Below are 17,466 nucleotides of genomic sequence, written 5' to 3'. Positions count from 1 at the left end.
ATGAATGGATTATAGGAATGAATTTTTTGGAAAACATAAATTGATGATGTCGGAACTGTGTATGCTCTCGTTGTAAACCATGTGTTCGTAGGTGCATATTATATATATATATATATAGGGCTACATGTATACTATGTGTAAATGTGTGCATGACTAATGAAGCCATTATATGTAGGATGGGCTATCATATCTATTCATATGTTTATATATGATTATACAAATCTGCATGCCTTCTGTATATATATGTAAATATGCATATATATATATATATATATATATATATATCATCATCTGTTGGCTAATTTACATTCTATGGTTATATCTAAACATATTTATGTATATATATATATATGCATGGGTTGTAAATATTTAGTTTGTGTGTGTGTGTGTGTGTTTATTGTACTTCTATGATGCGGCATCATAATCTACTCATGATTATGTTAATAATGTTTACTCACTTTTGTGTGCTAAGAGACGTGGTCCTAAGAATAAGATACTATTATAGTTAAATATTTATTGCCTTTATTTTAAAACCTTATAGGTGGTGAAAGTTTGGCCAAGGGCAAAAAGTTTGTGGAGGAGTGATTACACCTGAGCTCTTAGACTTATTAGTCTAAGCAATGTGAGTGGATGTTTTCATAATTATATTTTTTTTTAATGGTTTTATCATCTGTTTACAATGATTTTTTTTTTTTGCTTATAAAATGAGTTGTTTTCTTTGTGGTGTTGTGGACAAATTATGATGTTTTATCATATGTTTATGGTGTAATTTAAAATGTTGATTTTGAATATTGGTGATTGCGAGTCTATGACTCAACTGCTGCAGTAGTGGTCTCCACGGTCTGACCTAGTGAGAGGTGGTGTGGTTGACTGGTTGATTTGTGATACCCACTCAGGAAGCGCTGAGAGAACCTGAGTTGGGAATGGGTAAAAATCCACTTCGAGGCCAACGCCAGGATGGGCTTGACTTAATATTTTATTTTAATGTCTAATTAACCTTGGCTATCCCATTCTTAATCGCGACGGCGGTTAAGTTTGGGAATGATTTTTTTTGGCTAGCCCTTTTTTGTGTTGAGTATTCAAATCAACTCATGAGTTTTTTCTTTATGAAACTTTATTTATTGTAAAATTATGTTTGCTCTATCAAAAGTGTGATTCTGTTTATATTATTTTTATTATATTTAACTGTTACTTTGTCTTTGAAACATAAGTATTTTAGAAACATGCATTTTATGCTGAAATGTTATGTTGAATTTGTTTTTAAATCTTGTGAAACCGTGTTAACCACTCATTGAGTAACTATGTTACTCATCCACTCTACCCTCATTTTTTTTAGGTGGTGGACAGTAGTGTTGTGGCGTTGGGGTGTTGTGCTAGGATTCCTATTATTTTCTTCATTTTCATAAGTTATTTAGGTTGGATTTTATTTTTTTGATATGAACTTATTGGTTTGATCCACTAGTGTGTAATAAATGCATAATATTTGCAACCCATCTCATTGTTTTCAATAAAATTTCTAGATATTGTTCTTTCATTGATTTTATAACATTTTAGAGTGGTACTGCTTTGTTATTGATATATATATATATATATATATATATATATATATATATGTTTCTAGAATTATTGAAAGCTTACCGGGTAATAATGCCATACGGTGTCCCGGGGTGATTGGTTGTTTTGCCACTTATTTTGGGATATCGTGGAGATTGCCACGTGTTCGGCCATAGGTCGGGGCGTGACATTTCTGGGGATCTTTTGTTCAGGAGTTGTCTTTTCCATCGGAGGAGCCTTCAAGAGAACAATGATCAGCCATTACCACACGAGCTAAGGTGATCAAGGTTGAGCTAGAGACACCGGAGAAATGTAGTTTGCCCATTTCATGGAGTTCTTGATATACAACTAAAAAGATCTTTGAAAAAGGGGAAAGTCATGATTTCTCTCTTGGCTGCATTTATCTTTTACTCTAAGTTGTGTAAATTCATGATGGGCTAACTGTTCCACTGTGCCCTAGGATTGTGAACTATGTTGCTTCTTAAACTTTGACTACTTGTTTTCTAATGTCTATGGAGTTCTAAAGTATTGTGTTTTTAATGTGTTGCATAACATGGCGTGCTTGATTTGCTTAGTTTCTTGTGTAAACCTTGGCATGTGTAGATTATTGTAGTTGTGATTGCCTTTGGTAGTTACAAAACTTGGCGTGTATGAAGCCCATAGTTACATTAGCAAAACTTTGTGTATTTGAGAGCCATAGATGCAACAGAGCTTTTGATTACCCACAAGGATCTTAGAATGTACCTTGGTAGGCATTAGACTGAAGTCAGTATCTCGAGCACATAGGAATCATCCAGGGGCATTGCTCTCTTGTTATCAAAACTCAACCCTAGTCTATCTTGTTCTTCCACCCTTTAGTTTTTTTTCTCTTTTTAGTTGTTAACTTCTTTATAACCCATTTGGTCATCCTAGACATTAGAGGATCAACTAGTACTAGAATTCCAATCCCTGTGGTTTGATAACCCTACCCCTCAAGGGTACCATTTTATTACTTGTAACGATCCATGCACTTGCGGAAAGTACATCAGCGAGCATCAAAGAGCTCTACAACTTAGATCCATAGAATTCTCATCACCACCATTAGGTGATGAATAGGGAGATTACTATACATTTTCATTGTCTTAGCTTGTATTTTGTATTTTTTTTATATTTGATGTTGAACTAAACTCCCATGGTCACTAGGCTCCAATAAACCTTGGGGGAATAGCTAATATGAATGATTACTTGATTTTATATTGATTATTGTCTTGAAATTTCTTTGGTTTTAATTTATTGTTCTTTGTGTTCAATTTACAATAGATGGATTCCATAGATTTGTTTTTGAATGATATGTGTAGAGTGAGATGCTTGCATGTATTAGATTATACATAGATTAGGGAGACCCAATGATTCTTCATACAAGATGTTCCAAGTTCTAATAGCCTCTCATGAGAGGGTTTAACCATAGATTGAGACTCCTTTTACCCAAAGACATCGTAGGGGTATCCAAAGGACATAACTGTATAGAATTAGGGCTATCATTGGAGGTTCCGAGTAGTCACCATTAGAGTCTCATTACCCAAAGACATCGTAGGAGTATCCAAAGGACATAACTGTATAGAATTAAGGCTATCATTGGAGGTTCCGAGTAGTCACCTTTAGAGTCTCATAGACCAAAGCCTAGCCAACATCATACCTTATTTGTTTCTATATTTGTTTTTGTAATTGAACGATCATCTATGTTTGTTAGACTAGATAGTGTTTTCAAAGTGGAAGTAATAGTACTTCTTAGAACCCCAAGTAATATGACCCTCCTGTGCTCATGCACAAGTGGTTTATTACTTCATGACTTGTGCATTTGCAACAAGGGAGAGGTGTCATCGTCCTTCGATGATACGTGTGCACACCATCAGACATCAACTAGATGATTCGAATAAGACCTAATTTATTTTTTTAATTAAATATAGCTATGGAAAAGTTACCTATGGTTGCATCAATTTGTTCCTCAGATCATCCTAGATTTTCTAGTGTCGAACAAAGTTCCCATGCCTTTAGAATTACTTATTCGGCTCCATTGAACTTAAATTAAAATTTAAACTTAAGACAAACCCTAACCTAGTTTATAATTTCACTTCATCACGTGTCATGAAATTGTAAATTAATAATTTTTCTCCTACATTCAAAATGAGACTGATTTTATTCCTTTAACTATCACTTTCTAGGTTCACCTCGATTCATAATGAGAGGATACCAATGGATGTGGGTGAAACCTAGCCAGCCCCATGGGTCTACCTCCTGGCCCAATCATGCACGAAATGAGTAGATAGTTATGAAACTTTCCAATTATGATTACCATATGTGTATAAACCATTCATTCTTGAGTTCCAACCAAGTCAGAGCCATGGAAATTATTAAATTTACTAAATTCGATCATCTACAAATAACCATAGTAGAGTAAGATTACTAAACTACCCTTCATATCTCACACAATTAGTTTGACTGCCATGGGCAAGATCTTCTAATCTTACCTACTCATGATCGCATAGGATACTAACTCATTTACTTATGAGAAAACAAATTCTTTCATGGTGATCACTCACAATTTTTACTTGCCCAACATAGCCGCACTTCAATGTTGACCCTAGAAAAGGGTAAATTGAGCCAAACTACTCTAGTAACAAACTGGATATCACAAGCACATTGTGATCATGATACCTCAGGTCTAAGCTCTACTTGTATGATTATAATCAACAGTCACAATCATTGAAAGTTGACACACCCCTTGCGTGTGTGTACCGCGAGTGCACAAGTTGTCGAAGTAATAAAGTACCCTGGTGAGTGGGTAGTCGTATCCACAGGAAATAGTGCTCAGAAACACAAGAATTTCTATTTAACTTATTGAAGATGATTCAAAGGTGGTGTGAACAATATCACTGCAAGTAAAAATAAGATAAAGAAGAAAGAGGTGCAATAAAATGATAGGAGAGGAAATTGATAGAAAGTGGGGCACCCGGACATTACTCACCCTAGAACTATTGTGTCGAGTGCAATACCAATCATTACGTCTTCTAACTGATGCTTAATGAGTCGTGAAAATCCTAAAACACGCAGTCCCAAACCTAAGGTCAACCGTGACTAACCCTACACTATGCCCCGGCGGAAAAAAATACTCTCAACACCTCACACTGAGTGGGATAGCAAGAAGCTCTAGGGACTCCAAGTCATAAACCCTATTCCATAATATAGATCTAACCCTTTGGTCTAGGCAAAAGACCCCTAGTCACGATTAAGCCCAAGCACAAAGGATTACTTCAATGCTTCACTCTATTGCTTGCGCAACTAAGCCCCAACGTTGTTTATCTCTTAGCACTTCGCTCTATCGTGACCGCAAATAAATCTTTGAATGTAGAGGTAGGATAAATCACATCGAAAGGGAAAGGTGACGTTCCGCTACCTCTCAACTCACCCTCTCAGCCCTCTCCAACCATGCATTGTCTAACTCTCATGGTGTGTCACTCATCTACAAGAATTACCAAGATAGATTCTCAACCCTAGTACCACTCTAAGGGAAAATCAAAGCAACAAGCATTCAGGGTTGGAACTCAATTACAACATCAATTTAAGAAACATAATAAAAGGTTAATGAAACAAAATCATCCTAGGGTTTACAAGTCCAAGCACCCACTAGGGGTTTAACTCTCCATGGAGCAAGATACAATCAATTGTGAAATCGAATGTAAAAGCATGCAATCCATAAGTAAAACCCCCTTGTAGTATGTGTCGATCGTCTTGTGGAGTAGCCCCGTCTTCTCCAAGGGTTCCCTCATCAAGCCTAGGGAATACCTCGCTGAATCGATGCCGACGAAAGCTCCCCCAATAACTATTGTCCGAAGGAACGTGGTGTCGAAAGCCGTAGAACCACTCCTAAGACCTAGCCAAAGCCTCTCCAAACCCTAGCCGCGAGCGCCTTGAAAGTTATGGAAAAGATGAAAAAAGGATTTCTAAAAAAGATCTGAAATCGCTGCTTAAATAGGGCTGGAATCGGGCATCCACAGTGTGAATTTCCAGAGGTTGATTTCCTGTAAGCTGTGAACAGTAACTGCTACTTGTGTCGAAAGCCATAGAACAACTTGTGTTTTCATGTTCATTCAATCCAAGACTTCATCAACAAAATGCACCCATGATCTACTTTTGGTTCCTTTCTTCCACAATTATCTCCACAACCCTACATGCACAAAAGAACATATATACACACGAATATGTGATAAAATCTGAGAAAAGTAATGCTTATTGTAAGAAAAGAATACTTCGTATTACTTATACACAAGCACTTATCAACAGTCAAAGAGTAAAACTCAGGAGATTGGATTGTTACGAGTTATATTCAAATACACCGATCCCATTGACGTATCTATGACATATGCCCTCACTATATTATAGTGTTCAACTAACACTCTTTGTCATAGCATATACCATATAAATATTTATTAATCTTTAACACCTAATTAAAAATTTTGTGATTTGTAAACTATTTAAGTAAATAAATATTAAACCCTTCTAGTGCTCTTCTCCTTATCCCATAAGGAGTAGAAAGTTTAAGTTAATACACAAGGATTATAATATTTAAAACTAATTAAAAGGCCATCACCAGATTTATATGAACATCAAAATAAATGCTTATTATTAATAATAAGAATGTATAATACAAATAAAATACCCTAATGCAAGTATTCTCATTGGCATTCGATAACATATACTTTAAACAGCAATACATGTCACGCCCTATCCTATAGGACCGGCACACGACAACCACCACGACAACCCAAGATAAGGTACACACCGCCAAACCCATGAGCCGTTACAAGGCTTAGAAATTCTTGGACATCTACAATAGTAATATGAAAATACAATTCAACAAGGTAGCATGAGATTTACGGATAATACATCATGAACAAGCTTCCATACAACATGATAATGAATTTTAACACAAATATAATATATTTCAAAGTGTTATAAGATAACAAGAAGGTCAACATTAGGAACACCAAATACACTAGTGGATCTAAAGTCCTTATATATGCAACCATGCACACACCAAAGAAACATACATAAGAGAAACTATAAATGGGACACAAAAATCTGCCAAGAACCATAACACAAAATGTTGCCAGTAAGCACTAAAGCCTGAAGTATGGTGAGAGTGGTGAGTAACAAAGTCATGTAGTGAGTGGAATGGCATATCACCAAAAGAGTCCTCTTGTGAATTCAAAAACAACTTAATAATGAAAATTTTTAAAATCATAAAATAAAGTATACTTCTAAATATCTCAAATGAAAAGCATAAACTTGTTTAATATTTTGAAAATCCAACCATATCTCAAAAATAATTTTTTAAAAAAAATGAAAGAAAGGTGGAAAACATTCATTCTTGATCTGTAATATCCTAAAAACACTCTAACCCTAGTCGAGACTGTGAATGGGTCTAGAGCTGCCAAGGCCCTCATTGCCTTGATGTTGGCCCACTAAGACTCATGTGGTAAACCTGTGTCTCAGTGCAATAACACACATTCAGGAAATTTTTCTCCTACCAAAAGGGAAACATGAACAGGGTCCACCACACCGCCTCTTAAGGTCGGATTGTGAGGACCCCCCTATTGCAATAGGCAGGTTAATTACAACCCTGCCACCAACAAAACATAGTCTTAGAATAAGGCCGGACCCCATCTCATAACAAGAAAATGTTACTATCATCAAGTGCCACAATAGTACTAAAGAGTTCCATTTTGCACATTTCACAACATAAAATTCAAGAAACTCAAGTGTCATAAAGAAGCCATTCTTTGATCATGAAAGATTGATTTAAAAGTGTTCATCTATGATCGATTTGTAAACCATATGCATCCAACAACATACATATATACATATAGGTATATGTATTTATTTAAATATATAATCGACCATGTGAAATACCCTTATCAATAGGGTGATAACTCAGGCAAAACCATCTCAAATATTACTTAAAAGCATACAAAAGTAGTATGGAAACATAAACAAGATAATGCAAGTAATTAAAATCATTAGAAACTAATGGAGCTATGCAATACAAATTAATCCCTCTCACAAACTTAATTTGGCTACTCCTTCACTGGCTCCTTGCCTCTAGCTAAAGCTTCACGGCCTAAGACCACACTAACACAATGCAAAGAATTCAACAAAAGCATCATATGAAAACAAGTTGAAATGAAATGATACAACTATAAACCTAGAATGCAATGCAAGTCTAATTGAGGTTTGGGAGGGCTCAAACTTGAGTCCAATGAGTTCCAAGGAATTTCCATTGAGATCAGCTCCATTTTAAACCAAGGAAATAAGAGAAAGAAACAAGATTCATTGGTGCTACATTACTACTACAGTATACCCGATTTCAAGCATAATGGAGGTCCTTGAATCCAACAAGACTGAAGTAACAAGGAAATATACATCTTCTACTCATGCTCCTATCCTCTACAATACAAGAAGGGGCATACACAAAGCTCATCAAGATTGACAATCACAAACCCTAGATTTAACATTCAAGAAGTAAGAAGCATGGAGAAACAAGGAGAAGGAAGATGGCATACCTTGTTAAGTCTATGTAGTAGATGAGATAAAGAATGAGCCTTCAAACACAAGAGAAATAGAGGATATCAAGGGTTTGGCTTTCTCAATCAAGGAAAATGAAGATGAAAGAATGAAAGGTAGGAAAAGGGATAAATAAAGGGTTAAGGGTTGATAAATAACCAAAATACCCTTATTTTGTAGACCAAAAAAGCCTTACATGGCAGTGTATCACATCTACACAGTCATGTATCACCACCCTGTGTATTTGCTATAGTAACATTGCTACAATACCAACATTTTGAATTCCAGAGAGTTACACGGTCAGGTACACACCCATGTACTTCCCTAACCAATCTTTGAGTTTTCCAGAGAATTACAAGGGCATGTACACGTCCATGTAGTTCTCTGGCTATTCTCTGAGTTTTTCTAGAGAGTTATATATTTGCTACAATACCACTACTGTAGTATTTCTAACAAAGTATCAGTGCTATAGTACATATCTCTAAGCTTTTCCAGAGAGTTACATGGGTAGGTACATGACCATGTACATGCCATGTAATTATATGGCCATGTATTCTGCAAAAAAAAAAATGTTGAAATAACCATTCTACAACTATGTACTCCTAAGATTAAACAAAACACTACCGAGCACACCCATTATGGAAGACAAAACCATAGAAAAGTCATTGTACCACAATATAAGAAGACAATGAGCTATGTTCATGGTCATGTTGATTTCTAGTGATCACACTCGATTGTGTTAGAGAGCATGTTCACCGACATCCCCAGCAAAAAGAGTTACATGCTAGTGTTGATTTTTGAGACATGCTTCAGACACCATATGCTTTCAAGTTATACGGCATGTTACATGGTCATTTTCATGCCTGTGTGTAACCCAAAATCTATAAATATAAAGGCAAAACTAATAAATGTTAAATGGGGGATGAGATTTAGAGATTACGCATTTTCAAATAGACTACAGGAGAGATCTTATTTTGAGGAAATTTGGAGAAAATATAAAATATCTTGCATGGATTAAAGACCAAAGATTGGGCATCACTAGAGAGGATTCCATCAAACCAAAAAGATAGTAAATATTCAGAAGGGGTTTAACATATTTTTTTTAGTTTATTGCTTCTTCTTTTGGTTTGATGTTATTTCTTTAATGATGAGGAACTATACATCCTACCCTACTAGGATATTGGTGGACCCTAGAATGGAATTTATAATTTAACTTTGTCTATATCGGCTTAATGCTCATAGTCATTATGTTTCACTCGTGTTTTTGATTGCCTTGAATTCAATATTACTAGCATATTAAATCATGTTGGATTTCATGTGATTGAGATTGACAAATCCCTTTGCATGAATTGATCTACCATGATTGAGCAATTCTAGAGATGGGATGACATAAATCCTCCATTTTCTAATAGAGGGATTCACAAAATGATTAATGCAACTCTTAAGGAGAATCTAATCAAAAACAAATTTCAAAGGATCAATCTAAGGATAGTTTTTAATAGTCTTGAGAAATATATTAATATTATCTAGGAATTTTGAAGGTCCAATGAACTTGAGATTTAACTTGATATTTAAGTTTTGTTGCATTAGAAATCCTACGGGATTCTATATCCGGGTCACACTTTTACCATTGATTTTTCCCTGATTAATTTATCACTCTCATTAATCTTTGAAATGATTAAGTTTTGCTTTGATTAAATCCTTGTTTTTTTTTCTTGCAAAAAGAGTTACAACGAACTAAGCAAGAGAAGAAAAATAGAAGCTAGAACGAAAAACAAGAAGCAAAACAAATGTCTTCAAGCCATCGGGGACGATCGCTTCCCTGAGCAAAGAGAGATAATTGAGGATTAGTGCTCCCAAAGTGTGCAAGGTGATCAACAATGGAATTTGAATCACGATTAATATGATCAAAGTTGAAGTTGTTCCAATGCTGGACCAAGCTTTTGATGTCCTGAATCAAGCAAGAGTAGCGCCAAGCCATCGTGTTGTTGAAGTTATTGAGTAACTGAATGGCGTTCCTACAATCAGAGAAGAGTGCGTTTGGCTGCTAACAATTCAAGCAGCAGTGATTCACATCAAGGAGGATTGGTAGCAGCTCAGCTTCCAGTGGAGAGGAATAGAAATCACCAGCTGCACCTGCAAGCAGAATAAAGTAGAAATTAGTATATATTATGAAGCCGAAACCAGCCTTACCTGTCAAATGATCCCAAGCAGCATCAGAGGACACAAAGATAGAGAGATTGTCTGCATGGTTGGTGTATAAGTTGTGTCTGTAATAGAGATCATTTGCTAAGAAGAAGTTATGAACCATAAACCAGGCTTTATCAGGAAGAGAGTTGAAGTTAGGAGTGATCTGCTGAAAAATGAAGTTACATCTAGAAGTCCAAATTAACCAGGCAATCGTGGCAAAGATAGCTCTGATAAAATTAGTATTAAATCAGCAATTAAATTTAGAGGTAAGCCACGAGCCATTAGCCAGAGAGTTAACGGTAGAATGGTCCAGCCTTAGCCGGCAAAACACATTATTCCAACAAAGAGAACTGCAACGACAAAACCAAAGAAGATGGTTAATAGTTTCAGAGTGCAACCCACAGAAATGGCAAAGAGTAGGAGGACCAATATTCAAATTATAAAGGTAGGCATTAGTGGGGAGTTTGACATGCGCAGCTTTCCAAATAAAGAGCTTAACCCGAGGCACCACCTTGAGTTTCCAAATATGAATCCATCAACCCACTGGCTATGAACATGCCCCTCAGAATTAATATAATTATAGATAGGCGCCACAGTAGAAGCATTGGAAGATAAAGGGTGCCATACCCATTCATTCAAACTAGAGAGGTAGAAAGTAATCTCATTAAGACAGATGTTATTCAAGTCGATTCCAAGATAAGTAGAACAAGACTGCAGATTGTAAGAGCCATCAGAGATACAGGTATGAATATTAAAGTTATCCATGAGATGCATATTAAAAAAGGTGGGTTTGCGATTGAGGGGAACGTCCAGCAGCCACGGGTCCTCCCAAGTACGAGTATGATTTGGATTGCAAACAGAAAGTTTAAAATTAGGACCAAGGAAGGTTGTAGTTTTAGAAACAACTTTGTAAAAAACAAGAGGAAATAGTATAAGAATTGTTGTTCCAAATGCCCCAGTTTTGATATTTATGAAGAAAAATAGAGACCCAAACCTTGTCAACATTGTTGGCAATAGAAAACACATGTTTGGCCAAAAGGGCAAGTCTGGCATTTCTAAGATTGCGCTGGCCAAGCCCCCCCCCCTCAAACTTAGGAAGAGTCACAGTGTTCCAACCAATGGAATGGAAACCATAATCCCTGCCATTCCTACCCCATAGAAACAATCAAGCCAATTTAGAGATGGAATCAAGGATCAAGTCCAGGAGATAGAAAATAGAGAGAAGGTAGATAGGTAGTGAAAAAATGTTGCCATTGACAAGAATGATGTGACCAGCTTGGGAGATGTGAAAATGATTCCAATTGTTGATAGTGGCTGAGGTATTGTTAATCAAAGATTGAAAATGACTAACAGGAAGACGGGAAGGGGAAATAGGAGCACCCAGGTAAGTAAAGGGGAAGTTCCCAAGTTTAATGCCCAAAATGTTTGTAATGGATTTAGAAACTCTCTTATTAAACCAACTTGGGAGATAAATAGCTGATTTGAGAAGGTTAGGGTTTTGACCCGAGATACTCGCATACAAATTAAGACAAAATAAGGTGTTCCTAGCAGATTGCATAGAAGCCCTGGTGATAAGGATCAAGTCATCAGCAAATATAAGGTGATTAATATTCCTAGGAAGGCTAGTATCGAAAACAGAAACAAAGTTGCTACGAAGAGCACGATTGATAATGGTCGAAAGATTTTGAGAGACAAGAAGGAAGAGTAGGAGGGAAATGGGTCCCCCTGCCTCACCCCCTATTACTAGTAATCCAGATACTGGGTTTGCCATTGATAATGAAGGAAAAAGAAGCGGAGGAGAGGCAAGACTTGATCCAAGTAATCCAAATCTCAGGAAAGCTAATTCTAAGGAGGGTTGCGAGGGTTGTGTTCCATTCAATAGTGTCAAAAGCCTTCTCGATATCTACTTTGATAAGCACCCTAGGAGGGCTAGTTCGATCGGTTTCCAAAGAGTGGACCATCTCTTGAACAACAATTATATTATTAAAGGTAGATCGACCCACAAGAAAGCCAGGCTACTCGAGGCCAATTAGTTTAGGGAGAACTTTTTTGAGTCTTTCAGCTAAAATTTTTGAAATTAGTTTATAACAGACATTGCAGAGAGAAATGGGCCGAAATTCAAAAACTTTTTTAGGATGATCAGTTTTGGGAATAAGAACGATGTAAGTTTTGCCCCAAGAGTTTGGAATTTTAGTCGTAGCAAAAAAAGCTAGAGATAGCTTTAAAAATATGATCACCCAAAATATTCCAATAGAAAAGATAAAACTCGACATTGAAACCATCCGGACCTGGAGATTTACCATGAGGCATGGACCTAAGGGCTCGGAAGATCTCCCCCTTGGTGACAAGTTTTGATTAAATCCTCCTTGTCATCGGAAGCCAGCTTGGGTAAATCATCAGCAAAGATGGAAAACATATGATCGAGGGAGAGAGACGAAGAGGAGGACCACAGAGATTGATAAAAAGCTGCAAAAAGAAGTTCAATGTCCTCACGGGAGATAAGAATGTTACCCATGTTATCACGAAGGGATTGAATTTTGGATTTAACCTACCGAGCTTTGACGACACGTTGAAAAAAATAGGTATTGTGATCACCCAAGTTAAGCCACTGCATTCTAGCCCGCTGAGCCCAGTAAATGGAGTTTTGATGAAGGAGGGCATTGTATCGATCGCGCAGACAACGGAGCTAGGTGTGATGCCACGGGTTAGGGGAAATCAGATCACTTTCTTCAACATCCCTAATCTCCGACTCAAGATGAGAAAGTTCTGCTTCAATAGATCGAATGCCAGAAATACACCAATTAATGAGATCATGTTTAGCGCGATAAAGATAATGATGAAGAGAGTGCATGTGGGAGGAAAGAGAATTCGCCTAAAAAGCCTTAGTAATAATATTGTGACAAGTATTATAGTCTAACCAAAAATTATCAAACCGGAAAATGGAGCTCTCAGAGGGAGTGACAGTGCAAGCCGAAAGAAAAAGGGGGCAATGGTCAGAACAAGAACGAGGGAGATTGAGATTCTCAAGAGAAGAGAAAGAGGAGATCCAGTCATGATTAGCTAAAAAATGGTCAAGACGAGCCCACCGAAAAGACAGCCCTAATCGGTTGTTACTCCAAGTGAAGCGCGAACCCACAAAACCAATGTCAAGACAATTAGTATTATTAATGAAACTAGAGAAAAGATGAGATTTATACTCATAGGAGTTAGAGGTACCCCCTGTAAAGTCAGGGGTAGAGAGGACGGCATTGAAGTCCCCGGCAAGAAGCAAGGAAAATCGAATGTTAATGATATCAGCAAGAGTTTGCAACAAGAGCCTTTGGGAGGAGAGAATCTGCGAGTTATAAATCACTGAGAGGATCCAAGGTCCCTCAGCAGACGAAACAACTAAATTAAGGGGCATGCGGGTTGCTGCAATAGAAGCCACCAATCTGATGCTGCGGGACCAAAGAGCAATAATACCCCCAGAAAACCCTTGAGTAGGAACATCGGCCTATTTCGATGATCAAGCAAATCTATTACAAAAATGGAGAGAACGATCTGTGTCTGCTTTAGTCTCAACGAGGAAAATAATATTAGGATTTAAATGACGAATAAAATCTCGAATACGGTCATAAGTATGGAGGTTAGAAACCACGCAACAATTCCAGCAAATGAATTCCAGGTTCATCATCAAACAAACCAAAATAGATAGAACAAAGCAGTGAAAAGATTAAGGGTTAGGGGAGGATTTCCCTTTCTTGAGACGGGTCTTGTTTTTAGTTGGGGCACGCCGGGCGAAGGCCTCCAACTTTATGTCTTTTTGAAAGTGAGAAAGTAGCATGTCGTCATCTTGTTCCTGAGAGGCCCCAGAGTCCTCCGAGCCGAGAGATGAACCAGAATCTCCCAAATCCTCCAAGTTATCCATCTGATGGTCAGTCGGAGGGGCCGGAAGGAGAGCCATCTTAACTCTATCAACTAGAGAGGAGTGAGTGGGATCGGTGGTGTTATTCTGAGCAGTAGAAGAGAGAAGAAGAGATTAGTTTGAAATGTTTTGATGGGAAAAGGAACGAGAATGGACTGGAAGTGATAGGTTAAGGGGCAATCTCAGGTCATCAATCGTATCAGGTATAGGGATAGGATCTAGGGGAGCGTAGGCTAGGGCCAAATTTGCAGCATTATAATTGACAAGAAGGGCGATGGGACCTGACTCTGCATCGTTGGAATTGACAAAAAGTGCATTGGGACCCAAAGTAAGGGCAGAAGGGTTCTCCTCGGGATGAGGCAATAGCCATGTTTCAACGTTCAGGCTTAGTTAAACGGCATTGGACTTCTCAAGATGTGGGAAAGCAACTCTACTGGAGAGGTCAACAGATGCAGAGCCGTGGCACGAGAGGCCGCCACGTATTATATGCATGAATCAAGTTGTAAATATTATTATCAAGTATTTAAGCCATGTGGAGCATCATCATCTTTAGCTCAAACTCAAGTTTGCTTCATGAGCAGGAAGTGTTAAGGAAGGTTTACATTGACTTAATTATCTTTTGAAATTATCTATTATCCTCCGTTATAATTTAGGATTTGATCTTATTAATTACCTAATCTCACACGATAGTATTTTTTTTTTTTTTTGAGGGAAAGAGCTCACAGAGCTATTTTATTAATTCAAAAAACAGTTTACAATCAGTTAAGATTACAAACAAGCAGAAAAAAAACAAATACAAGAAGGAAACAGAAAAGAAAACACACACACACTGATTACACAAAAACTATTTAGTAATCAAATCCTTGGGAACGAAGGGACTTCATCAGCCACTTGGGGAGATCTCTTCCACTAAGGAACAGAGATACTTCATGATGATTAAGGCCATAATCACAAGAGATGATGGGGCAGTTTTCCAGCTTCCTGGGATTAAATGAGTAGCAGGATTGCCCAACTCAACCAGAAGATCGACGATGAGATGTATCTGTTGGTCAAGACGCTAGTCATCCAAACGAGAGCCATTCTGGATAGCCATAACGATGTCTGCACTAGAAGACAGGATTGTCTTGATATTAAAATTCCACCTCCAATTAAGCATAACCTGCAAAGCAAAGCAAAATCCTTTGACTGCTGCTTCCTCAGCAAAGATCACTGGGCATCCACAACAGCCAGAACAAATCAAATTGGACACTGAGTCTGACACTAAGAATCCAAGGCCTACATAGGAACGGTCAGCATTATAAACAGGGGCAATAATTAAAATAGGACTCTCAGCTATAGTGAAGTTATTCATCACAAATTTGCTCCTCAAGAAAGGAGACAAAGCCGACTGATACTCCCTGACATGCCTAATAGCACTTTTCGATACCATCAGGCAATCCAACTCTTCCTCTTTAAAAATTTTGTTACACCTAGCTTTCCATATAAACCACACAGTGGTTGCAATCACTGATTGAATGAAGATATCATTACCTGAGAAACCATGATCTAGACACAAACCTTAGGAGATCCCGTCTAAAAGGTTGATTGGTTTACCTATTTCCGAGCAAGTTGAGCTCCAAATCTGTTGTGTCTTGTGACAGTTAAGAAATAAATGCTCAGTGTTCTCAGGAAGTAAATTACAGAATGTGCACATGTTTTGGGGTCCCAGTTTCAACTGATAGAGATATTCATTGGTTTTCACCCCATTATGAAACAGTAACCACATGAAGTGTTTGGCCCTAGGAGCAATTCTCAGGCGCCATAATTTACCCCATCCTTCCCAGTTATCACCTGAGCACTTACTGTGGTTAAAGTAAACATATATCTTTAAAGAAAATTTAGAGCCCCTCGATTTAGGAAACCAAACCCATTGATTTCTTTGATCATGAATGATATTAATTTGAGTCAAGATATTGTCATTAATAAAAGTACCAAATATTTCCTGCAATCTAGCAATGTTCCAATGTATATCAACAAGAAGATCAGAAATCTGCAAATTTTCAAAGTCAGTATCCATATTTAAATAAGTAGGTTTAAGAGCTATAGGAATTTCAAAATACCAAGGATCATTTAGGAAAGTAGTCAAAGTAGGGTTGATGGAATTCATCCAGAGGAAAGGTCTAATGGTCAAACCGTTACGAAGTAATCCTCTGTAAAACCAAGAACATTTCTTAGGGATAAATGCTTTCCAAATATCAAAATCACCATATTTAAGATCCAAGATAGAAATCCACCAAACATTACTTTTATTAAGCAAGCTAAGGACATTCTTAGCCATAAGAGAAATTTTAGATAACCCCAAATTTCGGATTGACAAACCCCCCTCAGAACGATTAAGAGTCATTTCATCACAACTGACTGAGTTGATGCCCTTTCGATTGCTATCCTTAGCCCAAAAAAAGGTCCTGGCAGCTCTATTTATCCAATCAAGGATTATCTTGGGGACAGGATATACAGAGAGATAATACAAAGGAGAGGTCATAATTGAAGAATTTATAAGGATTGTTTTCCCTGCTGAGGATATTCTGGACTTCTTCCAAAAAGAGACTGACTTCTCATTCTTGTCTACCATAGAGGTGAAACAAGAGAGTGCCAATTTTTTTTGGAGAGATAAGAATGCCCAGATATTTAACAGTGAAAGAACCAACCTTATAATCTAGGATCTTAGAAATTCTATTGGAGAGATGCTTGTTGAAACGACTAGGAAAAATGATCTCAGATTTAGAATTATTTACTCGTTGACCAGTAATATTCCCATAGAAAGTGAAACACCTATTGATATTTCTGGCAGCTTTTCTGGAAGCCTCGGTTACAAGGATAAGATCATCCGCATACATCAAATGGTTGAAATTGTGTATAAGTCTAGAGTCAAAACCCAGAATCATATTGAAATTCATAGCATAGTTAAGCATAGTGGTGAGGTTTTGAGCTACAAGTATAAACAAGTAAGGAGAAATTGGGTCACCTTGTCTAATACCCGTACTAGTAGAGAACCAAGAGGTAGGAGTCTTATTGATCAACAAAGCATAAGAAACTTTACTGATACAAGTATGAATCCAGCTAATCCATCTACCAGGGGAACCCATTTTAGTCAAGGTAGCAAGAATTGCAAACCAACTCATAGTGTCATAAGCTTTAGCAATGTCTAACTTAATCAACATCCTAAGTGGGTTGTTATT

Source organism: Dioscorea cayenensis, chromosome 7 (genome assembly GCF_009730915.1).
Source record: "Dioscorea cayenensis subsp. rotundata cultivar TDr96_F1 chromosome 7, TDr96_F1_v2_PseudoChromosome.rev07_lg8_w22 25.fasta, whole genome shotgun sequence".
NCBI classification, from domain to species: Eukaryota; Viridiplantae; Streptophyta; class Magnoliopsida; order Dioscoreales; family Dioscoreaceae; genus Dioscorea; species Dioscorea cayenensis.
Note: the sequence above shows the minus strand (reverse complement) of the source record.